General features: G+C 45.0%; 1 protein-coding gene across 8 annotated transcripts in view; it reads left to right on the plus strand.

Moving 5' to 3' along the window:
- The first annotated feature begins 13,557 nt into the window (after positions 1-13,557).
- Positions 13,558-24,544, plus strand: part of LOC138843571 (rho GTPase-activating protein 20-like) — a 111,026-nt gene continuing 100,039 nt past the window's right edge. For all 8 annotated transcript variants that reach the window (XM_070048149.1, XM_070048151.1, XM_070048150.1 and 5 more), the window contains exons 1-2: positions 13,558-14,938; positions 15,418-15,511. The gene's annotated coding sequence lies outside the window, so the exon portion shown is untranslated. The remainder of the gene's footprint in view (positions 14,939-15,417; positions 15,512-24,544) is intronic.

Below are 24,544 nucleotides of genomic sequence, written 5' to 3' on the forward strand. Positions count from 1 at the left end.
ATTCACACAATCATCTTCAGGCTTTTTTATTTGTGTGTACATAAAAATATTCACAAAATGTTTGTCAATAAGTGGAATAGGGCTTGGCTTTGTGGTACAGTAGGTTAAGCCAAAGACTATGATAGCAGCATCGTGTATTGGAGAGCTGGTTCCAGTTCCAGCTGCTCCACTTCTGATCCAGCTCCCTGCTAGTACACCTGGGAAGGTGGTGGAGGTTGATTTAAGTACGTGGGCCTCTGCCATCCCTGTGGGAGACCAGGATGGAACTCTGGGATCCTGGCTTTGATTTGACTTGGCTCCAACTGTTGTGATATTTGAGTAGTGAGCCAACCAGTGGAAGATCTCTCTCACTGTCGCTCTCACTCTTGCTCTCTCCTCTTCTCAGCCTCTGTCATTCTGCCTTTCAAACAAATAAATAAATCTCTGAAAAAGCAAATCTTAAAAGAAGTAGAATAACAACTTACCATGCTTTGACCCTGAAGATTTTAAAAACAATGTAGAATGGTTCTAGAAAGGTTAATAATCAGTATTTTTATGAATTTTGCATTTCCCCCAAATATAAACATTTTGCTGGTTGACTTAATGCTTGAAAATACATGGAGCATGTTAGCTCCAGACTTCTGATACAATCTTTCCTTCTAGGAAAGAGGATAAGTAGCCCAAAACACTCTACCTAAGTGTGTGTGTGTGTGTGTGTGTGTGTGTGTGTGATGACACCCTACATATGTAGAATTTGAGATTAGGGTCCTTTTTCTTGTCTTATACAGGGTTACACAAAAAAGGAATTGGTTATTAGTGATGGTTGCTCGGAAGCAGGAGGTAACCAAATACAGACTATGTTTGGGAAGTCAGGCAGGTTTGGATTCAGGGAACCTGATGAGTAGGGATGAAACAAAAATCCAGAAGGAGAAACTGACTTGGTTTCTATATATATGTGATCTTCAAAAAATTCCTGGAAAAATGGAATGGGAATATAAGTTTATTTTTGTGGAAAAACATTTGGAAATTCATGCATAGATTTTTTTTCATAATACTCATTTTCCACGACCCCCCATACAGTAAGGAAAACAACTGGAAGAGAGCCTCGTGGAGAATTATCTACTCTGTGCTATCACAGATTAAAGTTAGGGAAGATCAGATAATCTTTTGGAGACCCTGGGAAGTCAGCTTGCTGGGTTTCTGTGTTCTGTATGCACGTGTTTGCAAGTCGCCTTCACTGAAAACTTCTCAGGTACAACATGAGGTTCTTTTCCTGTCTTGACTTTCTTCCATCAGACTTTGAGCAGGTTTCTCTCCACCTGCCTGGTCCATTCTGAGTGCCTCTGGCCCTCACATTAGAGTGTATTCTCCTCAAAGTAACACTCCATGCACCACTCAATCACCTTTTCCTTAACATCTATTGGAAGCACAATAAATGTTTGTTGGAAGAGTTGAAATAAAATAACATCATGATATGACCTTGGAACTTTAATTAGATCAGACTGTGTGCTCATTTGGTATCAAGCAGCAGGAGTCACAATAGAATTATCAAAAGAGATTTTCCCACAACCATGTGTTGTCATCTTCTTCCTAACACCATGTCTTTTATTAAAAAGTTCCATTTTCTCATATGATATCAGTTTAATCAATATTTTCCTTTTTTATCTATTTATTTGACAGAGTTAGACAGTGAGAGAGAGAGACAGAGAGAAAGGTCTTCCTTCCCTTGGTTCAACCCCCAAATGGCCTCTACTGCTGGAACTACGCTGATCCGAAGCCAGGAGCCAGGAGCTTCTTCCTGGTCTCCCATGTGGGTGCAGGGGCCCAAGCACCTGGGCCATCCTCCACTGCCTTCCCGGGCCACAGCAGAGAGCTGGACTGGAAGAGCAGCAACCAAGACTAGAACCCAGCACCCATATGGGATGCCGGTGCTGCAGGCAGAGGATTAACCAAATGAGCCACGTGCCGGCTATATATATATATATATATATATATATATATTCAGTCTAATTCATTAATCAAAATTGTTAAGCTGGAATTTGGACATTTATATCCAGATCGGTTGATCCTTAAATCTTCATATTGGTTCTGATGTTTTCTCAACTTTCTTTTTTCTTTACTGGAGTGATAGAGAGAGACAGGCAACCTCCTTCTGGTGGCTCACTCCCCAGATGCCCACAATTGCTGGGATTGAAGTCGGGAGCAAACACATTATCCGGGTATCCCCTGTGGCTACCCCATGTGGGTGGGAGGAATGCAGTTCCTTGAGCCATCAGTGCTGCCTGCAGGGTCTGCATTTTCAGGAAGCTAGAGTCCAGAGCTGGAATTAGGAATCAAACCCAGGCACTGGAATGTGGGACATGGACATTTTAATCCATAGGCTAAGTGCTCATCCCTGGCATTTGCTTAAATATTAATTTTTTGATGCTAGTTAATTTGCAATTTGAGATAATTGTTATATGACTGAGATCACTGATAAAGCACTATTGCTTTTGTAGGTATCAATTATTTTCCTAGAATTGTATCTACAAATCACATTGAATCTGTTAAAAACAAATTAAAAGTAAAAATTAAAGAATCTTACAGACACGTATGTGAATAAAATGGAATTTTTAGATAACATTTTAAAAAATTCTAGAAAATAATTTTGAAATAAAATCTGTCAAGGGGAAGTATAAAAATTTTGGCAAAAAACATAAAATTAGTACATCACAGTGAACATGAACTCATAGATATTAATATAATAAGATATAATTCTAAATGACAAGAGCAAGGAATGTGATATCAGGGGAATCTATGGATTTAAATAAAATCTAAGACAGTACTGTTCTAAGATTCTCTCCTTTTTGCTTATAGTATGGAGTTGATGCTATAATATTGTGTATTACAGTTTTCCAAAAAACATTATCATAGTAAGAAAATTTTCATGTTACACTATTTCAATAGTCTTTTTTCTTGTTTTAATGATGTATCTTTTTTCTGATTTTAAATAAAATTAGTATTTGGATAAGGAGCACAGTTTCTCAACTTTAGGATATTACAAAGATAATCATTGTAATGATAAACTGTCAATACATATAGTTGACAGTGTTATAGTTGAATATTTTTCTTTCTCTGAGACCAAGGTTTCCAGAATTAGTAATCATATATACAAGTTAGTTCTGAAAATATTTAAGGATATCCTGTCAATCTTTTTTTTAAAGATTTATTTTTTTGAAAGGCACATTTATGGAGGGATAGAAATCCATCTTCCATCTGCTGGTTCACTCCCCCAGTGGCTGCCACAGCTGGGGCTGGGCCAGGCAGAAGCAGGAACCAGGACATTATTTGGGGTCTCCCATGTGGGTTGTCGGGGCCCTAGTAATTGGGCCATCACCCACTGCTTTCCTATTATAAAGCACTTGCGGAGAAAATCTGTTACTGGGAGCAGTTCCTGTTGCAGGGTGTTTTGACCCATTTTTGTCTCTGTTTTTCCCAATAACTGCACAAATGGTCCTCAAATGGGTGCTGTTCCCCCAGAGGATGTTTGGCAGTGTCTGGTGACATTTGTTTGCCATACCTTGGGGAAAGTCCCTGCTGGGATCTCGTGGGTGTAGACAAAGCAGGTGCCCCTATGTTCTAGCACAGCAAAGAATTATCCTGCCAAAAATAAGAACAATCCTAAAGTTGAGAAACTGTGTTCCCTATCAAATAATTGTTTTACTTAAAATCAGAAAAAAGATACATCATTATAACAAGAAAAAAGACAACAGAAATAGTATAACATGCAAATTTTCTTACTAAGATAATGTTTTTTGGAAAACAACTGATATTTCTTTAAGTAGAAAACGTTCAAAGGTATACACTATTAAATTCTCCTGGTCTTTGTTATTTGTGCTTGGTTGCAGTGGTCTAAACTTGAATGTTTCCAGCTGGGGACATTTCTTGCAGTTGTCTCTTGAATCCGTGGTTGGCTTATATGAGATCTAAACTGAAGCCCGAGAACACTTAGTAGTTATACAGATGGTTGGGGAATAGAAGATACTGTGCTTAAGTGAACACTTAAGTAAAAACAGTGCTCTATCTCATCCTGAAAAAAATTCCTTAGACTTAGTGAAGTTAAGCAAGAAAACGCAAAAAAACAAACAACAACAACAAAAACCAAGCCAAACAAAACAAGAAAACAAGGCCAGTGACTGGAGAACATAAGAATGTGTCTAAAAATAGCCCAGTAGGCAATAGGCAAAGGACTTTGCATTTCCACACTATTAGATCCCTGCAGTGACCACACTTTGAGGATGCCCTTGACATAGCCAAAAGAACCAAGTTCATGTTTTAAACTGTGATTATAGATTTTTATATAGGTATATCCCAAACTAACCAAACACAGTCATAATATCCAGAAAGAAATTAATTAAATGCAGTCAGATTAGATTTCCCTGTGGTATTTTTAATATATGAGGTTGCTTTGAAAAGTTCATGGCAAATGGAATTAGAATATAAATTTATCTTGAAACACTGTTTTTCAAATCCATGCACAATTTTTTCTTATTATACACTTCTGTGAACTTTTTGGAGACCCCTTATATGCATGGATTTCAAAATACTGTGCACCAAGACAAACTTACCATTGGATTCCATTTCCCGTGAAATTTTTGATGTATTTTCTTGTGTTTACCTAATCCCTGTTAATCTATACGGATCTTCAGTATTTCAGACGTTGAGTATTGTGTCAAAGTGTTGCATTCACATCGCCCAACTTCAATGTTAACAATTTTAATTGCATAACTAGTCTATCTTCTAGGGCTCTTTGATGCTTATATGAGTGGAATCATTACTGTAATAAAACCTTACCCCATCTTTTTGGGTGATGCAGCTGGCAAGGCTATAATACCAAAATGGCCCAAGGTGATAGCAGTAGCGCATGACTTCTTGCATTAATCACAGTCCTTAATACAGGCTTTTAGAAAGTTCACTTCATGCAACATTTGCCAGATTTCCCTCCCCTCACCTCCCTACCCTCCCCTCCTTTCCCTCCTCTCCCCTCCCCTTGCCTCCCTCCCCTCCCTCCCCTCTCTCCCCTCTCTCTCTTTCACTCTGCCTTTAAAATACATAGATTTTTTAAAAGTGTGCACTACACTCCCTGTTTAAAACACTGGAGAGTGCTAGCAAAGAAATTCTCAAGAGGATTGGGGGCCAACCTAGTGGTACAACTGAGTAAACCACAGATTGCGATGGCGTCCTCCCATATCAGAACTGTGGTTCCAGTTCCTGCTGTTCTGCTTCTGATCCACTTTCCTACCAACGCACCTGGGAAGGAAGTGGAAAATAGTCCAAGTTCTTGGATCCCTGCACCCGTGTGGAAGAATCCAACTAGAATCAGATAGAATTCTTGGTTCCTGGCTTTGGCCTGGCCCAGCCCTGGGTGTTGCGACTGTTTGTGGAGTGAACTAGTAGATGGCAGGTCTCTCTTCCTTTCTGTATCCACTCTTGTTCTGCCTTTCAAATAAATAATAAATCTATACTCCAGTTTCTCTTCAGATTGTATAAATCTTTGCCTTTTACAAATAGATAATAAATCTTAAAAAAAAAAAAAAAGAAAGGAAGAGGATTGAAAGAGGTTAGAAGAAAATGCAATGGATGTCTATATGGCTTTTGTGGATTGTCCAGGTTCCCAGGCCTTTTGCCTGCCAGACTTTGGTGGGTCTAAGAATTTGGCACTGGTAAATGCTATGGTGTCACCGTTGTGCCCCTGTTTCTTATAGCTGATGGCTCTAGTGAAAACAGTTTGTTAGTTTATCTGTGAAACAGTGTTTGTTTACAATAGAGGATACTATGGATGAAGTACTTTTACAAAGCTTTTAGAGTGATAAAAATGGAAAATAAAATAGATTTAATCTATTTGGCATTGCTTTTTTTATTCTTTTCAATATACATTGCTCCAGTTTTGTGTTATACATTGAGGTTTATGAAAAATACAATGAATATACTTTTAATGGTTCTTTTCTGTATTAAAGATTCACGTTAGGCAGGATTTAATTAGGTGTGCTTTTTTTCAAGCGCCCAGTTGCATTTTGATGAACTCCTTAGCTATTCAATTAACATGTGAATGATTTGCATGAAGCATATTTACACTCTATGGGCTACTGGGAATCACTTGATATTTTCCTTCTTCTATTAATGGTTCCATTTACTATTGTGCTAGTGGAAAATGAAGTTGTATAATTGGGAACTGGTAAGATACTTTATAGCTTGTTAGCTTAAGATAATTATCTGCATGTTATATTACACATTGAATTACAATAGAAAGCCATGGATTATAACATTTAGGAGTCATGGTGACCAAAAATAGTTAAATTGTTATGGTAACCATTGTCTTGCAATGAACATGAATACATTTATTGAAAGATGCTTCTGTAACTTGTAAACAGTGTGTTTCTTTTTGATAACTATTCTTTTTCTCTTGTTCTTTCTCATTTTTTTATTTATTTATTTTATAATTTGCTGCTTGCCATTACAGGAAGTAGAGGTTTGTATATTGCTTCTGTGTCTCATATTTAATTTTAGATTTTATATGAATCTGTACATTTTAATCACTTATGTATACTCAATCCACATTATTCCCCCCCATAGGATGATTATTTCCACACCTGGAGTCCAGGGAACCCTTTGATCAGGGTAAGAGTCTAATTATTTTAAAATAAAAATCTTACATTTTATAACCATGGTACTTTGAAGATTATATTTATTGTCTGCTTAATTTTAAATAAGAGAACTTACATGACTGGAAAAATTGATGCTGCAATTGCTTCCCTACCAGTGTAATATAATTACCAATAAGCTAATTAGGAATCATGATTATGTTGGGATGCCTTTCATTTTTATACATGAATCAGGTTCCTTATGTGGGCTTCTGATCCTCCCCATGTTCCTGCTTGCTGGTTCATGCAAGTCACTTCAGCCCAGGTTCAAGTGTGTTCACAGATAATAGAGATATTTGTGCAAAATTCCCAAATGGGTGACTTTTCTGCCTGTTTTCCTATTAATACATGATGGCACTGAAAGTGGGCCAGACCAATCCAATTAGTTTCTGTTAGGCCTTAGCAAAAGTCAAAAGGAAAAGCCTTTTATAAGATGCAGGACCCCACCCCTGAATGCACAGCTTGCAGTTTTCCTCACTTACCCTAAGCAGAGAAGCAGGGAAAATGGTTTCCCAGGTGTGCACTGGGGATACAAACATCAAACTCCGTGCAGGGTTGGTTACATTAATGACCGAAGAGATTTATGTATTAAATTCTACAGTATTAGAACCAGGGGGCTTTCTGCTTTCCATAGGTTATAGGAAGGTGGAAGATGAGATTCCATGAAGTGCTAACATTTAAAAATAGGCAACGTTTTCCAGAATATGTGGGTGAACTGTTGAGTGATGGAGCCACAGGAGATCACTGAAGGGGGTTTTTGGTTTTTGCTGTTTCCCGTCCTTGACTTCCTCTTTGGGATGACCACAAGCCTCCAAGGGTGAGAACCAGCCTGTGTGGACTTCGCCACAGACTCTCAGCAACACGGTTGCTCACCTGGGGTCTGAAAGTCATTCACATTCAATCCCCCATGGAAATTACCTGTGTGGTTTCACTATTGTTACCAGTTTTTTAATTTGTGCAATCTGTCTTTTAAAATTCTAAAAAAAATCCCACAGACTAATGTTGACTTGGTTACCAATAAGTAAAGCCAGTACATTAGATGACAGGCAATGAAAAAATAATGACATGCAGACTGAGATGTATTTGCCAGCTTTCTTGGGAAATGAATTTTTATGATGGAATCATAAACCTTGAAAAATGGGAGTTATCCATGAAACGGATGTTAAGAATTAAATTTGCCATACTTGGTGCATCCAGTTATAATAAAGACACTTTGGTTTTTCCTTTTTGTGTGTGTGACTGTGTTCTGATTTATCTCTCATTTAAAAAGAAATGACTGCTTTAGGGGAGGATTTCAACTGAGATATACCATAATTCTGATTTACTTTAAATTTTAAACTGGCTTTTAACCTCTAGCTTGTTAAAAAAATCATTTTTATCAGGCAAGGAACAATTCATGATAGGATAATAGCTAATATTTATGAAGGATGTCCTATATTCAGTCACAATTGCAAGGATTTGATTTTGTGTGTGTGTGCCTGTATTCACTTAATCATCTCAGTAATTCCACAAGGCAGACGAGGAAGCTGGGGCTTGAAAGCAGGTTAAGCTCCTTTCTGGGTGAGAGTCCTACAGAGTGTTAGGGCCAGGATTTGAGGTCACACAGTCTGAGCCCCAAACCCCATTTCCTCACCCTAACCACTGTGCCCTGCTGCCATTCATATGATAGAATTAAAACGAAATAATGGCATAACAATGATACTTGGAAGTCTGTGTTTTAAAAATAGCTTTTACCTTAGCAAACATTAAGAACAACTATTTGCTTTATTCCTGTGTGTTAATATTTTGTAGATTCTCAGATCTTGAGTTTTGAATGAGCATATTATAGTTAACACGCATGAGAATATTTAATTTAAAAAATGAAACTAGAAAAAAAATAAATTGAGATACACATGTTGTTTTTGCAACAAATTAACTGAATCAGTTGTGACTCACACTGAGGAGCAAGCCAATTTATCCTGTTCCCACCTGGATCTGAATAAGACAGACAGTGCTTGTCATCTGGATGGAAGACTTGAGATATGTTAATTTCTAGTTCTTTTCCTGATGACACACTCTTCCTTCAAGTATCTATCTGTTTCAAAAGCTGATCTGTTGAATATGAAATAACTTAGCATATTTTATGAGAGGTTATGATTTTTAATATATTTTGTTTCTTCATTGTTTAAGGATAATCCTATTATCAATAGAAGTTGATTTTCTCCTATTTTTTTCTTTCTTTCTTTTTTTTTTTTTTTGAGGGAATGCATGTTGCCTGAAAACACTGAGGAAAATATTTGGAATTACTTATTTTTCTGGTATTTATATCATTTTTACCATATTTATTTAATTTTTGAAAGATTTATTTATTTATTGAAAGTCAGAGTTACACAGAGAGAGGAGAGGATGAGAGGGAGAGAAAGAGAGAGAGAGAGAGAGAGGTCTTCCATCCGATGGTTCACTCCCCAATTGGCCACAACGGCTGGAGCTATGCTGATCCAAAGCCAGGAGCTTCTTTCCGGTGTCCCACATGGGTTCAGGGGCCTAAGGACTTGGACCATCTTCCTCTGCTATCCCAGGTCATAGCAGAGAACTGGATTGGAAGCGGAGCAGCCGGGTCTTGAACTGGTTCCCATATGGGTTGCCGGTGCTTCAGGCCAGAGTGTTAACCCAAAATACACCACAGCCCCTGTTCCACCATATATATTTTAAGTTGCCTTTTCCTTCAGTTTGTATAGAATATTCTATAAAGTATGTGGAAATTAAAGTATCACTAATGAAAATGCTTGTCAATGCTTCATAATATTATTGTCATAACTTTTCTGCTTATTTATGTAAACTGCACATAAATTAAGTACATACATGAACATATAGATACATATTTACATCCACAAGCAAGCATTTCTACCTGCAAACTTTCTTCTGGGTAAAAATGCACCGATTGTTTACACATACTTTATCCACGTTTCAGTGGAGCTGCGACAATTTTTTAAATATACTGTTAGGTTCTGTTCATCAATCACATTTCCAGTTCGCTTTAAAAAAAAAAAAAACACCTAAACAGTAATAGTCTTGGGAAACTATAATAATTTCAGATCAGACTAAGTGTTACTATTTTTTTGACAAGACTGATTTATTTATTTGAAAGGCAGAATGAAGGAGGGGGGAAAGGGAGGGCTGGAGAGAGTGAGGAAGAGGAGACATCCTTCTTCCATCTACTGGTTCAGTCCCTAAATGACTGCAGAAGCCAGGTCTGGGCAAATCCAGGAACTGGGAACTGTATCCAAGTCCCTCACCTGAGTAACAGGGGTCCAAATATTTGAGCCATCATCCGCTGCCTCCCAGGTTCCTTAACAGAGAGTTATGTTGGACACAGAACAGCTAGGACTGGAACCAGCACCCCGAAGTGGGATATGGGCTTCCAAGTGGTGATGGCCTAACCCAGTGCTCCACAACACACGCCCCAACACTATTTTGATGATGGTGCATCTGCTGTAAAATTTAAGAAAACATACACAAAATTTCTTTGGATTTGTCCACATTGAATTTTCCGTGCCATTACTTCTCTCCATTAGTGTGGTTAAACATGAGTTGATACAACAGAGGCCAACTGAAACCTGATTTTAATGAGGACATGCATCTTGTAGAATAAGGCTTAAAAGCCTGTGTTTACTATGGCAAATAAACAGAAGCAGGAATTCACAATAATTATCAATGTTTTCTTTTCTAGCTCTTGGAAATAAAATTAAAACTTTGCAGAAACCCATGTTTTCAGCACATTAACCTTTTTTCAAAAGAAAAATTTTAGTTATTGAAAAATAAAGAGAGTTAAAAGAAAGGGAAACTGTGGCATTAATTTTGGGCATTAATATCAGCATTAGAATGAGACAGTGAAATCAAAGACTAACAAAAGCAAAAGTCTGACACCTCGGTCTATGCTAAAGAGTTAAATAAGGAAGACACTATTGGGCCTGACGAATTCTAAACAGTCTTGAGAACTGAGACAACAAGTATCCATTGCTGTTTTTAGAGCAGGGATTTGGTGCAAGAGTTGAGAAGCTGCTTGGGACACCCACGTGGTATGTGTGAGTATTCATTTGAGTCCTGGCGCCTCCACTGCTGATCCAGCTTCCTGCTAATGTGCACACCTGGAGATCGCTGGTGATGGCTCTGGTGCTTGGGTCCCCACCACCCATATGATGGGGCAGACCCAGATGAAGTTCCAGGTACCTGGCTTTGGCTTGATCCAGCCCTGGCATCTGTGGGCATTTGAGGAATGAATCCCCCTGTGAAGGATCTCCATTTCTCCCCCCACCTTCCTGCTCCTTCTCCCTCTCCTTCTCTCCCTTTCAAATAAAAATGAATATGTATAAGAACAAAATTAATAAACCATTTCCCCAGAATATGATAGATATTTCAACCTGATACGAAAGAGTTGTAAGTGAAAACATTTTGTTCTTTATTTCTGTGTCTTTACACTCCGGACCGACTGGGAGTTGTTCCTTCTGGTACCTACCATGGCAGTGAATTATACTTAATAAATTGGTAGTCAAGGAGATGCATTTGCATGGATCCAGATATTTCAGAACAATCAGTTCTATGTCACGGGTGTGTTTCCGCTCTCTGGCAGATTCCTGGGCGTATGGGACTAGTTGCACTGCGGGTCAGCATCCACTGATCTTTTTGCAGCAGTTTGAGAAGTACGGCAGCTTCTAAACCAGGGCCTCTCTGTGACTCCTGGGGCACTGTGACTCCTGAGGCTCAGCTAGATCCCATTTCATGTAACAAAACTTCAGAAGGAGAGGAGATACGGGAAGAACCATTCCTAAACTGCAGCTGCTCAAAATGTGCTCTGCAGAATAAATGCAAACCATTGATCTTGCACTTGGCTGAGCCAGTTTTGCAAGGCAGAATGAAGGGCAGGCATACACGCAGCCTTGTACTGGTCAACAGTTTTTTGTTTTTATCTTATTATAATAAGTTCTCAGAGTTTCATCCGATTCCCATCATTTTCCCCATTCATTTGCAGAATGTCTCTCGTGTAACAACAGCCATGGCCTGACAAGTCCCTTTACACCCAGTCTCTGCTACAAGGGAAAAGCGGTTGAGGTTTTGTCTGGAGCTTTGTCTCTCCTTCAGTGAACAAAGCTGATCATAGGAGTACGGCTGTAATTATTTCTGAAACTGAAAAAGACTAGTGTTTGAGAAAATGCAACCCCCAATTTCTGTTTCCCTTTTAATTTGCATTTCCCTACTTAAGGCATAAGTTGCACAGATGAGGCAACATAGGCATTGGCTGTCTCCGAGATGCCTTTAATTTCTACTGGGTTAAGCAGGGATTGTTTACAGTGTGGACCTGTGTGTGTGTGTGTGTGTTCCTAGATGGTAATTATTGGTAGAATTCTGAAACAATAGATAGGTCTGATTCATGCTTCACAATAGAGGCATAGTGGTATCATAATGCTGCTTTGTTTAAGAGCTCCGGCCTTCTGGCGTATTTCTAATGGAGAAATTGGTATTTCCGGAGTTGAAATTCAGTGGGAGCCATATGCAAATATAAATGCCTTTATGTTTGAAAAGTGTAAACTTCGAAATATTGCAATCACAGACCACAACAGAGAGCTGCACCGGAAGTGGAGCAGCCAGGACTCGAACCTGCTCCCATGTGGATGCAGGCGCTGCGGGCGGTGGCTTTACCCGCTCCCCCACAGCGCCGGCCCCTCCTGGGAGCCTTTCCCCGTGGGATCCAGCTGTCTGCTGCCATGCCTGGGAAAGCAGAGGGAGACGGCCCAAGGACTCAGGCCCCTGAACCCAGAGTGGAGCACCGGATACAGTCCCGGGCTTCTGCTTCGGCCCGGCCCGGTCCCGGCCTTAGTAGCCACCTGGGGGTTGAACCCCCAGAGGGACGATCCGTGAGAGAGAGCAAGAGGCAAGAAGGGCTCGCGATGCCCGGTGCTCTGCTTCTCTCCCCAAGCAGCTCCAACGGCCAGCGCCGGGCCAGGCAGAAGCCAGGAGGCTTGACCTCCATTCAGGGCGCCCAGGAGGCCAGGAGGCGTGGTCCCTGGGTCACAGGCTGGAGAGGCCGCCCCGCCTGCAGCCCTGGGGCTTCGGACGCTGGACGCGGCAGGCAGCGCGGAGGTGCGTCCCGCGGCGCCACGGCGGCCGCCCATGGGGAGTGCGCCTGCGCCCGGCGCTGTGCCCCGGAAGTGGCCCCTTGTGCCCCGGAAGTGGCCCCTTGTGGCCCGCGGCGCTCAGGTAGGAGTCCTCGCGGGTCCCGTCCGCTGCTGCCGGAGAGCCCGCGCGAGCCGTCGGGAGCCGTCCTGGACGCTGCCGGCGGAGCCTGCGGGAGACCCAGCGCCCCCGGGGTCAGGCCGGGCTCAGAGAGGCTGCGACCCGAGGCTGCCACGCCGTTTCCCGGGCGCGGTTCTCTTCTTCGGCCCTTCATGGAAGCAGCGGCCTTCGCGGGCCCCTGTGCCGCCAGCAGACCGGGCCCCCTTGGCGGTGAGTGATGCGGGGGCTGTTGGGGTTTCCCGCTGCGAGTCTTCGCTGCCGGCGCGTGCCTGTTGCTCTCGGGTCCCGAAGGCGCGGGTGGAGTCGTGGTCTTGCTGTGCGGACGGTCGGTCTGGAACTTTCCCCAGTGTGCGAGCAGCTGTGCCAGAGCAGAGGGGCTCCGTCTCCTCCTGGAGCGGCCCCGCATTCCCGTCTGTTTGCGTTTTGATGGCCCAGCCGCCCTGCTCGAGACCCCCGAGACTGCTGACGGGGAGGAATAAGAGCGAAAACGCTCGTCTGTTTCCTGGTCTAGGAGGACAGTTTCCGGTTAACTGGCATTTGGTGTGATGTTAGCGCTCGGTGGGTTTTCAGTGAGAGGCCATTGTCAAGCCGAGGTTTACCTTCTGTTCCTGATTTGATGATTCCTTTTTTTTTTTTTTTTTTTAATATCGCCAAAGCGGTGGGAGTTTTTGTGAAATAGGTTTTCTGTGTCTATAGGGATACTTTGTGGGCTTTCCCCATGTTTATTCTGTTCTGTGATATATTGATTGTGTATGGTAGCCATCCTTGCATTCCTGGAGTTGCACCCAGCGTGCTAAGCTTTGGTTGTGCTTCAGGAGCGCGTTTGGTAATATTTTGTTAAGGAATGTGACAGCGCAGTCATGACAGATACGTATGTGCCGTTTTCTTTATGATGCATTTGTTTTGGATGTTGGGAAAATGTTGGTCCGAAGGGATGAGATGGAAGATTTTTCCCCTTCGTCTCCTTTTTGGAAGGGTTTGCAAATCACGGGTTTTAACTATCCTTCCCACAGGAGTTCTGTGTTAATAGGCTAGGTGATGCATATAGTATCAAGTTCGATATAAACTCTAGTAGTTGGCCGTGATGTAGTATTTTATTTATAGCTATGTCTCCCCCCCCCTTTTTTTTTTTATAAAGTTCTTATTTGTTTATTTGAAATTCGGAGTTACATGCAGAGAGAGAGAAAGAGAAAGTAAGTCTTTCATCTGCTGGTCCTCTCCAAATTAGCGCAATGATGGGAGCTGAGCAGATCCGGAGCCAGTATTCAGGAGCCAGGGGCCCGGTGGCAGGTTCTCAGAATGGAGCACCAGATAAAGTCCCTGGCTTCTGTTTCAGCCTGGCCCAGCCCTGGCCTTTGTAGCCACCTGGGAGGAGGGCGAACCACCAGATGGGCAATCACTGAGAGAGAGCAAGAGTGCTTGCGATGCCCCATGCACTGCTTCTCTCCCCAAGTGGCTTCAAAGGCCAGCGCCGGGCCAGGCAGAAGCCAGGAGGCAAGAACTCCATTCAGGACTCCCAGGAGGGAAGGAGGCAGGATCCAAGTACCTGGGCCATCAGCGGCTGCCTCCCTGGTTCCCAACCTGGAGTAGCGGGACTGGAATCGGCTCTTGGGCGCCCCACACTGGACGTAGCAGCATGCAGATGTGTCCCATGGCGCCATGGCAGCTGCCTGTGGGGAGTGAATTTGCGCCCTGCGCTGTGACCAGGAATTGTACCCGTAGGTACATCTCCTGCTCAGCCATCCTCAGATGGAAGTCTGCTCCTCATCTGTTCCTGCCCAAAAGCCTGTTCAAGTCTTGAGGAGCCGTCCTCGATGCTGCTGGCGGAGCCTGAGTGAGACCCAGTGCCTCCGGGGTCAGGCCTGAATCAGAGACACTGCAGCCCGGGACAGCCGCATCAGTTACCTTGCCCTTCTGGAAATGTGTAGGCGCGGTCCTCTTCTTGGGCAGTCTGGAAGTCTACCCCTCGGGCCTCGGCTCCTGTTCCAGAGGAGCAGAAACGCTCTTTGGTGAGTTGGGCGCGATGGCCTTGCTGTCGTCACGGGGTAGGTGGGGCCTGGGGTGCAGATAGCAGGCAAGGGGTGTGCATGTGAGGGGTGGAGGGGAGAGGAGGAGGAGAGAGGCGGCCAAGGGAGATTCGGGAGGAGAGAGGAAGGGGGGAGAAGGAAAAGGTGGCGTGAAGGTGGGGTGGCGTGGAAGGAAGGGGAAGGAAGGCGTGTGGGGCAGCGTCGAGGGAGGGCGAGTGTGACAGGAGTGCCGGTGGGCGGGTGGAGGCGGGGGTTGGGAGAGGAAGAACTTTTCCCACGGCCCGGGTTCCGTTTTGGGGGTTTCCTGGCCCTGGCCGGAATCAGTCTTGGCCGCGTCCGTGAGAAGCGGCCTTGACTCCCGGCCTCTCTTCTCTGGGTGGTTCTGAACCGTAATGTGTGTGCGGGAAAACTGGCCTGGGGCACTCGAATTAACTTGCACGTAATCCGGTGAATTTTCACAGACTGCACACAAGGACTAGACAGCAGAAGCTTAGAGAAACCCCAGGAATCCCTTTGTGCTCTGTTCCAGCCTGTCCAAGGTTCTGACACCTCATGGTAAGTACTGGATTGTTTTTTCTTTTTAAAGACTGGTGTGAAAGGCAGAGTTACTGATGAGGCAGTGGTGGAGAGAGAGTCAGTGTATGGGTTCACACCCCAGGTGGCTACGATGTCCTGGGGCTGCGCCAGGCTGAAGCAGAAGCCAGGTACTTTATCCAGGACTCCAGTGTGGGTTCGGGTGCCCAAGTCCTTGGGCCTCTTGCTCTGCTTTCCTGGGCTTGTTAGCAGCCAGCTGGATCACGAGTGCAACCACCTGGGCATTTGGGGGTGGGGGCGGGCCGAGCCGTGGCAGAGTGGATGAAGCTGCTGCCTGAAGTAGCAGCATCCCATATGGGTGGTGGTTCAAGTCCCAGCACCTCCACTTCCGTCCCAGCACCTCCGCTTCCATTCCAGCTCTGCTGTGGCCCGGCCCAGCAGTAGAAGAGTACCCAAGTCCTTGGTCTCCTGCAACTGTTTGGGAATCCTGGAGGAAGCTGCAGGCTCCTGCTTCAAATCTGCTCAGGCTGAAAATGGAGAGAAGTGGAGAAAGTTTACAGGTGGCACTGATGGCTTGATGGAAATGAAGGAGTGAGAATGATGCTAGGGTTTGACTTGAGCTGCTGGTGAAATGGTGGGTCAGTTATTGCAGGGGAAGATAGGGGGCCAGAGCAAGAGGTTTCATGGGGAAATCAGCAGTTTGGTTTTGATACATTGAGTTTCCTGTGTGTGTGGTTGTGGTTGTGTAAGGACAGATGTTGATGGAATGGTATGACTTTTTATTTTAGACAATTGGGATAGATTTAAATCCAGAGTGAATTTCTGGGAGCAGCTATTGCAGTTATGTAGGTGACACGATGAGACTCTGAACTGGGACAGTGGCTGTGCAGGGGGAGGATGTGCAAGGTCTGTGTGAAATAGGACCAGTTGGCCTTAGTGACAGTTCAGTTGTAGCTACTGGTACAACTTAACCAATTGAACTTAGGTAACATTGGTGGTTCAGGATAACTCTTAGTTCTAATGCTTGGTGATTAGTGGTGCCGGCCTGTCAGGAGAAGGAAGAAGGGAGTGAGTGAGCTCAGCCCAGGAGGTGTGGAGTTTTCCGCCTGTGGGCTCTCACAGGGAAGACACCTGGCAGCCTGCCTGGGCCGTGAGCATGGAAAGGGAGACTCACTGCTCCTAGGATGTCAGATGTGTGTATGATTGCTTTGGAACCTTAAGAGTTGCTGCTTTAGCTTCAGACTTAGTAATCTGGGGTTGCATTGAGAAAAACAGCATTGAAAGAAATGCTCCCCAAGGAAATTAGATATTGCATTCTAGGATCACAAAACAGTTAGTGCTTTATGATCCACTTGTTCTGCAATCTTCTACTCTAAAGAAATAAAAATGCAAACAAACATTCACGTGCAAAGATGTTTAAAGTCACCTTAGTTGTAATGAAGAATGGGATAAATGCACAGAAGGTAATCCTCCATGTTAGCATGCTCATTCTAGTGAAGGGGTTATGGTGGCTTTTATCCTCTCCTCTTTGAATGATTGTGATTTACAGTTTTTCAAAACTGAGCATGTCTTCCTTTCTGATGAGGGAGGAAAAATGAAGTTAGGAATAATATATACATGGAAAAGAATAATATATAAGTAAGTAGCAAATTCTGCTGCATCCATAGAGTAAAATGTTAGAAAGCTATTTAGTTTTTTAAGATTGTATGGATGTAAGTAGGTATGTATGTATTTGAGAGGCAGAGTTACAGACAGTGAGAGGGAGAGACAGAGAGAAAGGCCTTCCGTCTGGTGGTTCACTCCCCAAATGGCCACAACGGCTGGAGCTGTGCCGATCCGAAGCCAGGAGCCAGGAGCTTCTTCCTGTCTCCGGCATGACTGCAGGGGCCCAAGGACTTGAGCCATCTTCCCCTGCTTTCCCAGGCCATAGCAGAGAGCTGGATTGGAAGAGGAGCAGCTGGGACTAGAACCGGCGCCCACATGGGATGCAGGCGCTGCAGGCGGAGGATTAACCCACCCACCCACAACGGCAGCCCCGAAAGCTATTTCTTTTGTTATGAAAAGTTTTTAAGTAGGTGGGTAAATGCTTATAAAGTGTTAAGGATCACCTCTTAGTTGAGCCTGTGATTATATGAGCATATACGTCTTCTGTTGGCAAGCTGGCATCAAAAGGGGTTTTCGTGGGATTGATTTTGAATACTTGTTTTCTTATTTTCCAAAATAGTTTTAAATACATTTATTTTCCTTTTTCTTTTTTAATAGATTTTTTGACCTCTCTTTTAACTTGAAAAATTTTGTTCTATTCCTGTTGATGCTACCATTTGAGAAACTACACATATGCTCTACTGTACCAACATACACACATACTTCAGTTTTTCAACTTCTATTTAATAACTATAAATTTCCAAAGCACAATGTTTGGATTATAGCGGCTTTTCCCCCAGTAACATCCATCCCACCCGCAACCATCCCATCCCCCACTCCTCCTCCCATCCCGTTCTTCATCAAAATTCATTTGCAATTCTCTTCATGTATAGAAGATCAAATTAGTATATACTAAGTAAAGATTCCAACAGACTGCACCCACACAGACACACAAAGTATAGAGTACTGTTTGAGTAGTAGTTTTAGCATTCATTCACAGAGTACAACACATTAAGGACAGAGATGTTACATGGGGAGTAAGTGCACAGTGACTCCTGTTGTTGATTTAACAATGGACACTCTTATTGATGACGTCAGTAATCACCAGAGGTTCTTGTCATGAGCTGCCAAGGCTATGGAAGTTCCTCTGGAGTTCACCAACTCTGATCTTCTTTAGACAAGGCCAGAGTCAAAGTGGAAGTTCTCTCCTCCCTTCAGAGAAAAGTACCTCCTCCTTTGCTGGCCTGTTCTTTCCTCTGGGATCTCACTCACAGCGTTCTTAAATTTAGGTCATTTTTTTCTTTTGCCAGAGTGTCTTGACTTCCCATGCCTGAAATACTCTCATGGGCTTTTTAGCCAGATCCGAATGCCTTAGGGGCCGATTCGGAGGCCAGAGTGCTGTTTAGGGCTTTGGCCGTTCTATGAGTCTGCTGTGTATCCTGCTTCCCATGTTGGATTGTTTTCTCCTTTTTAATTCTATCAGTTAGTAGAAGCAGACAGTAGACTTGTTTATGTGATCCCTTTGACATTTAATCCTCTCATTATGATCAATTATGAACTGAAACTGATCACTTTAGACTAGTAAGATGGCATTGGTACATGCCACATTGATGGGATTGAATTGGAATCCCCTGGCACGTTTCTAGCTCTACCATTAAGGGTAAGTCTGAGTGAGCATGTGCCGAACTGTACATCTCCTCCCTCTCTTATTCCCACTCTTATATTTAACAGGGGTCACTTTTCAGTTGAATTTAAACACCTAAGAATAATTGTGTGTAAATTAAAGAGTTCAGCCAATGGTAAGAAGTAGAACAAACAAATACTAAAAGGAATAAAGTAGTAAGGTGTTCCTGGACAGTCAGGACAAGGGCTGATCAAGTCATTGTTTCTCATCTGAGATATTTCTATCACCAAACATTTTCTACCAGTGATATTCAACCTTTTTTTTTTTTAAGATGTATTTATTTATTCATGTGAAAGGCAGAATTACAGAGAGGCAGAGGCAGACAGAGAGGTCTTCCATCTGCTGGTTCACTCCCCAGATGGCCACAATGGTCAGAGCTATGCCGATTCAAAGGCGGGAGCCAGGACCTTCTGGGTCTCCCATGTGGGTGCAGGGGACCAAGGACTTGAGCCATCTTTTGCTGCTTTCCCAGGCCACAGTAGAGAGCTGGATCGGAAGTGGGGCATATGGGATTCGAACCGGCACCCATATGGGATGCCGATGCTGCAGGTGGCAGCTGTATCTGCTACGCCACAGCGCCAGCCCCTCAACCTCTATCGTTTTTACCTTCAGCTTTTGGAACGTTTTCGGCCGTCATTACTTCCAATATTGCCCCTGTTCCTTCCTTTCTTCTAGTATTCCTGCTTTGTGTGTGTCATACCTTTGTAATTGTCCCATAATCTTAGGCATTCCATTAGCGTTTTCCCCATTTCTTTCTTTGGCTTTTAGTTTAGGAAGTTTTTATCGATACACACCCGCTCACGGATTGTCTTCTCTCTAGTGTCTAGTCTGATAATGAGCCCCTCCAAGACATTCTTCGTTTCTGTCTCAGTGGTTGTTTTGATCTGGCGGCCCCTTTTGATTCTTTGAGAGTTTCCATCTATCTGTGTGCATTATTCACGTGGTCCTGTATATCGTCCAATTTTTCTATTACAGTTGTGTTAATAACCCAGTCAGACAGCTCCAGAATCTTTGCCATGGTAGGGCCTGGTTTTGATGCTTGCTTTGTCTCTTCAGACTGCATTTTTCTTGCTTTAACTTTTTTTTTTTTTTTTTTCTGAAAGCTGGACACAATGTATCAGGTAATAGAAAGCAAAGTAAGCAGGTCACTTAGTGTGAGGTTTATGTTCCTCTGGGTGGGAGTTAGGCTATTTAATGTTTGCTTTGCTGTAGGTATCAGAGGTTTCATTTTCCTTTTGGGCCTTTATTTTGGTGTCTCGCACTCTTTTTTGGGGTTTCCCTAGAAATTCCTTCTTAAATAGAACCTGTGTCTGGTATAGATCTGGAGCCCGGGTGATGTGCTAAAGTATTGAAGGAAGAAAGCATGTATAATCTTAGGATTGAATATTTGGTTTCATTGGCCTACACCCCTAGCCTGTAGCTTTCACAATACTTTTCTAGCCTTTTTCTTTGCTCTTTTATCCCCTGTGTAAGACAGCAAGTCTTCCAGGGGCAGGAGTTGGTTAATTGCCCTTCCCCAAGGTCGATTAGGCTCTAAGGTAGAGTGGTCTCCTTGTTCTCAAGTGGAGAACATATAGGCAGGGCTATTTCAAAATGATGGCCTTTCCTCTCCCCTGCGGTCTGTATATGTATGTGTGGTGTACATGGCCCGTAATTTCTTTCTTCAGTCTTCAGGAGAGCGGCATTTTGGTTGATTGCCTATCTTTGCTGTTGTGAAATGAGCTGCAGTAAATATGACTCTTCCATATGCTGATTTCCTTTCCCTTGTGTATATTCCCCGGGGTGGAACGGCTGGTTTGTCTATATTCAGGTTTCTGAGGTTTCTCATACTGTCTCCCACAGTGGCTATACCAGTTTACATTCCCACCAACAGCGGAGCAGGCCGCCTTTCCCCCCCTGACATCCTCAAGGCTGTTGTAGTATCGCTGTGCATTTCCCTGATGGCTAGTGACCCTGAGCATTTTTGCATGTGTTTGTTGGCCATTTGGATTTCCTTTCTTGAACCATGCCTGCGGAAGTCCTTGGCCCGTTTCTTGAGTGGGTGGTTTGTTTTGCTGCTGTTGAGTTTCTTGAAAACCTCTGGTAGTGAATCCTTTACCAGCTGCATACTTTGCAGATAATTTCTCCCATTCTGTTAGTTGCCTCTGCGCTTTGCCGAGTGTTTTGCTTGCAGTGCAGAAGCTTCTCAATTTGGTTTTTTGCTTTTTGCCCTCTTCTATTCCTTTCTTTAATCTGTTGTGATTCTCAGCTAGTGGACATCCTTGGTTGAAATGGTCCCCAGAGCCTGTATTTTCTTTGTAGCTATGTGGACGGGATTGGTCCTAGACGTTCTTTCTGAGCCACGGCACTGTCTGCGTATACAAAGGCTGTTGATTTTCTATCCTGCCACTTTACCAAACTCTACTCTGAGTTTCGATAGTCTCTCAGTGGAGTCGTGTGGATCTCCTCTGTATGGAATCATGTCCTCTGCCAATAGTGATAGTTTGACTTCCTCCCTCCCAATTTGTATCTAACGTTGAGAAAGGAGAGAAAAAGTACCAACGTGATAACGGGCACGTAGAAAATGCCAAGAGGGACCTTTACGTATTCTATCGTGCTTTGTGGAAGACACGGTTTGTCCTAGTTCAAGCATGCTCCATCCATTAAATGCAGGCCTAGACTGTGGAGGGCGGAGGTTGGGGAGCAGACCTGTGTTCAGTGGAGAACTCTGTAGATCACAGGTGTCTCAAGTCCCTGTGCGAGTGGGTACCCAAGTGTCTGAATAAATAAACTACATTGATTTCCTCATGCGTAAGTCATAGATAATACCACACGGAACGTTTCTAAGGTAGAAGAGAAAGAATGGGTACCAACACCTTTTTTTTTTTTTTTTTTGACAGGCAGAGTGGACAGTGAGAGAGAGAGACAGAGAGAAAGGTCTTCCTTTGCCATTGGTTCACCCTCCAGTGGCTGCCGCTGATCCAAAGGCAGGAGCCAGGTACTTATCCTGGTCTCCCATGCGGGTACAGGGCCCAAGGACTCGGGCCATCCTCTACTGCACTCCTGGGCCATAGCAGAGAGCTGGCCTGGAAGAGGGAGCAACCGGGACAGAATCCGGCACCCTGACCGGGACTAGAACCTGGTGTGCTGGCGCCACTAGGTGGAGGATTAGCCTAGTGAGCGCGCGTTGCCTGCCACCAACACCTTTTCTAAGAGTGAGTTAAATTCCTTTTCAAATTCTATGTTAATAGGGTAGGTAATGTATATAATATCAAATTGTAATGAACTGTAATAGTTGGCCTTGATGTAGTATTTTATTTAAAGCTATGTCTTCCTTTTCTTAATTTTTTATTTTTTTTGAAGATCTTATTTATATGAAATTCAGGGAGGGCTGGAGGGAGGGAGAGAGAGGGGGAGAGAGAGAGAGAGAGAGAGAGAGAGAGAGAGAATCGCTATCGAGAGGTCTTCCATCTGCTGGTCTGCTACCCAATTGGCTGCAATGGGCAGGCCTGAGCGGATCTGAAGCCAGGAGCCAGGAGCCTCCCCGGGGTGTACCGCATGGGTGCAGGGGCCCAAGGATTTGGGCCCTCTTCTGCAGAGAGCTGCACCGGAAGTGGAGCAGCTGGGACTCGAACCTGCGCCCATGTGGATGCAGGCGCTGCGGGCGGTGGCTTTACCCGCTCCCCCACAGCGCCGGCCCCTCCTGGGAGCCTTTCCCCGTGGGATCCAGCTGTCTGCTGCCATGCCTGGGAAAGCAGAGGGAGACGGCCCAAGGACTCAGGCCCCTGAACCCAGAGTGGAGCACCGGATACAGTCCCGGGCTTCTGCTTCGGCCCGGCCCGGTCCCGGCCTTAGTAGCCACCTGGGGGTTGAACCCCCAGAGGGACGATCCGTGAGAGAGAGCAAGAGGCAAGAAGGGCTCGCGATGCCCGGTGCTCTGCTTCTCTCCCCAAGCAGCTCCAACGGCCAGCGCCGGGCCAGGCAGAAGCCAGGAGGCTTGACCTCCATTCAGGGCGCCCAGGAGGCCGGGAGGCGTGGTCCCTGGGTCACAGGCTGGAGAGGCCGCCCCGCCTGCAGCCCTGGGGCTTCGGACGCTGGACGCGGCAGGCAGCGCGGAGGTGCGTCCCGCGGCGCCACGGCGGCCGCCCATGGGGAGTGCGCCTGCGCCCGGCGCTGTGCCCCGGAAGTGGCCCCTTGTGCCCCGGAAGTGGCCCCTTGTGGCCCGCGGCGCTCAGGTAGGAGTCCTCGCGGGTCCCGTCCGCTGCTGCCGGAGAGCCCGCGCGAGCCGTCGGGAGCCGTCCTGGACGCTGCCGGCGGAGCCTGCGGGAGACCCAGCGCCCCCGGGGTCAGGCCGGGCTCAGAGAGGCTGCGGCCCGAGGCTGCCACGCCGTTTCCCGGGCGCGGTTCTCTTCTTCGGCCCTTCGTGGAAGCAGCGGCCTTCGCGGGCCCCTGTGCCGCCAGCAGACCGGGCCCCCTTGGCGGTGAGTGATGCGGGGGCTGTTGGGGTTTCCCGCTGCGAGTCTTCGCTGCCGGCGCGTGCCTGTTGCTCTCGGGTCCCGAAGGCGCGGGTGGAGTCGTGGTCTTGCTGTGCGGACGGTCGGTCTGGAACTTTCCCCAGTGTGCGAGCAGCTGTGCCAGAGCAGAGGGGCTCCGTCTCCTCCTGGAGCGGCCCCGCGTTCCCGTCTGTTTGCGTTTTGATGGCCCAGCCGCCCTGCTCGAGACCCCCGAGACTGCTGACGGGGAGGAATAAGAGCGAAAACGCTCGTCTGTTTCCTGGTCTAGGAGGACAGTTTCCGGTTAACTGGCATTTGGTGTGATGTTAGCGCTCGGTGGGTTTTCAGTGAGAGGCCATTGTCAAGCCGAGGTTTACCTTCTGTTCCTGATTTGATGATTCCTTTTTTTTTTTTTTTTTAATATCGCCAAAGCGGTGGGAGTTTTTGTGAAATAGGTTTTCTGTGTCTATAGGGATACTTTGTGGGCTTTCCCCATGTTTATTCTGTTCTGTGATATATTGATTGTGTATGGTAGCCATCCTTGCATTCCTGGAGTTGCACCCAGCGTGCTAAGCTTTGGTTGTGCTTCAGGAGCGCGTTTGGTAATATTTTGTTAAGGAATGTGACAGCGCAGTCATGACAGATACGTATGTGCCGTTTTCTTTATGATGCATTTGTTTTGGATGTTGGGAAAATGTTGGTCCGAAGGGATGAGATGGAAGATTTTTCCCCTTCGTCTCCTTTTTGGAAGGGTTTGCAAATCACGGGTTTTAACTATCCTTCCCACAGGAGTTCTGTGTTAATAGGCTAGGTGATGCATATAGTATCAAGTTCGATATAAACTCTAGTAGTTGGCCGTGATGTAGTATTTTATTTATAGCTATGTCTCCCCCCCCTTTTTTTTTTTATAAAGTTCTTATTTGTTTATTTGAAATTCGGAGTTACATGCAGAGAGAGAGAAAGAGAAAGTAAGTCTTTCATCTGCTGGTCCTCTCCAAATTAGCGCAATGATGGGAGCTGAGCAGATCCGGAGCCAGTATTCAGGAGCCAGGGGCCCGGTGGCAGGTTCTCAGAATGGAGCACCAGATAAAGTCCCTGGCTTCTGTTTCAGCCTGGCCCAGCCCTGGCCTTTGTAGCCACCTGGGAGGAGGGCGAACCACCAGATGGGCAATCACTGAGAGAGAGCAAGAGTGCTTGCGATGCCCCATGCACTGCTTCTCTCCCCAAGTGGCTTCAAAGGCCAGCGCCGGGCCA

This window comes from Oryctolagus cuniculus, chromosome 8 (assembly GCF_964237555.1).
Source record: "Oryctolagus cuniculus chromosome 8, mOryCun1.1, whole genome shotgun sequence".
Classification (NCBI taxonomy): domain Eukaryota; kingdom Metazoa; phylum Chordata; class Mammalia; order Lagomorpha; family Leporidae; genus Oryctolagus; species Oryctolagus cuniculus.